Source organism: Corapipo altera, unplaced genomic scaffold, assembly GCF_003945725.1.
Source record: "Corapipo altera isolate COAL_440 unplaced genomic scaffold, ASM394572v1 59876, whole genome shotgun sequence".
Taxonomy (NCBI): domain Eukaryota; kingdom Metazoa; phylum Chordata; class Aves; order Passeriformes; family Pipridae; genus Corapipo; species Corapipo altera.
Genome location: NW_020886988.1, coordinates 1,308 through 2,916, shown reverse-complemented (window position 1 = coordinate 2,916; position 1,609 = coordinate 1,308). Strand labels below are relative to the sequence as shown.

Here is a 1,609-nt window from a genome sequence, read left to right as displayed (position 1 = left end):
GGGGATGGGGATGGGAATGGGGATGGGGATGGGGATGGGGATGGGGATGGGAATGGGAATGGGGATGGGGATGGGGATGGGGATGGGAATGGGAATGGGAATGGGGATGGGAATGGGGATGGGAATGGGAATGGGGATGGGAATGGGAATGGGGATGGGGATGGGGATGGGAATGGGAATGGGAATGGGAATGGGAATGGGGGGGGTCGCATCCCCGATGCTCCTCGGAGGAGTTTTTGGGATCAGAGCGGCGGAACAGGGAGAGGTTTCCCTCGGGAATGGCTCCGGAGCCCAGGAACGAGGAAGAGGAGGGTTTCCCCACAACCCTGCTCTAAAAACGCGTGGAAAATCCGTCGGGATCTGCCGGGATCCAGCCGGGAATGAGTCACCCCCCCCTTCCCACCGGCCGCATCCCGGCCCGGCACCGCCCAACATCCCGGGGCTGGTTTTCCGCGCTGGGAGGCGCCGGATCCTTCCCGAATTATTTTTTGGCGAGTTCTTTTCCGGGATCCCGAGACGGGATCCATTGGGATCATCCCTCCCCCGGGACAGAGCCCGAGCAGCTCCGCTCCCGCGGCCGTGGATTCTCTGATGGAATTTGAGCCTTTCCCTCCGAGAAAATTCCCTTTAAACCCCTGGCGGGTCCCAAAATTCCCTTACACGGGTCCCAGGATTCTGTTTTCCGGGCGCTTTGAATCCCAGATTCCCGGTTTTCGGGTGTTGTGGGCTCAGAACTGGTTCGCGTTTCCCACCCGGATTCTTCCCAAGGAACCCTCCCCGAGGCTCGGGGCAGTTCCCGCTCCGTCCAGCGGCGCCTTTTCCTCTTTTTCCCTTAAATCCCGATTTTTTTAATTTTTTTTTGGTGAAACTGGACCCGGTTTTGGCTCCGAAGCCGCCCCAGAGCAGCGGCTGCTCCGCGGGAAGGTTGGGCTCGGCTTTGGGAAGGACCCGCGGCCTCCCCAGGCCCGGCGGAGCTTTGGAGCAAAGCCGGGTTTAAAACGAGCAGTCGGGCTTAAAGCAAAACTGGGTTTAAAGCAGAACCGGGTTTAACTCAGAGCGGGGTTTGAGGCAAACCTGGGTTTGAGGCAAAATCGTCTTTAAAGAGAAGTGGATTTAAAGGAAGGGCGGATTTAAAGCAAAATCGGGTTTAATTCAGGGTTTGGTTTAATGAAAGGCTGGACTTGAAGCAAACTCGGGTTTAAAGCGAGAGGGGTTTAAAACAAACTCAAGTTCAAAGAAAAGCTGGGCCGAACAGGACGCCGGGACTGAAGCAAAACCAGGTCGAAAGGAAAACCGGGTTGGAAATAAAATCGGGTTGAATGCAAGGCTGGGTTTAAAAGAAAAGCCGGGTTTGAAGCGAGGCCGCGTTTGCGGCAAAACCGGGTTTAAAGCAAACAAATTAAAAGTGAATTCAATGGAAACAAAGCGGGATTTTAAAGGCGGTTTTTTAAAAAAACTGGTTTAAAGCAAAACTGAGTTTAAAGCAAAGCTGGGTTTAAAGGAAAACTGGGTTCAAAGGAAAACTGGGTTTAAAGGAAAACTGGGTTTAAAGGGAAACTGGGTTTAAATTAAAACCAGGCTTAGAGCAAAACTGTGTTCAAAGAGAAAC

The 1,609-nt window shown here is 53.4% G+C and overlaps 1 long non-coding RNA gene across 1 annotated transcript in view; it reads left to right on the top strand.

Annotated features, from left to right (window-relative positions):
• Positions 1-1,609, top strand: part of LOC113941424 — a 4,360-nt gene that overhangs the window by 1,461 nt on the left and 1,290 nt on the right. The gene's annotated exons all lie outside the window — the stretch shown is intronic.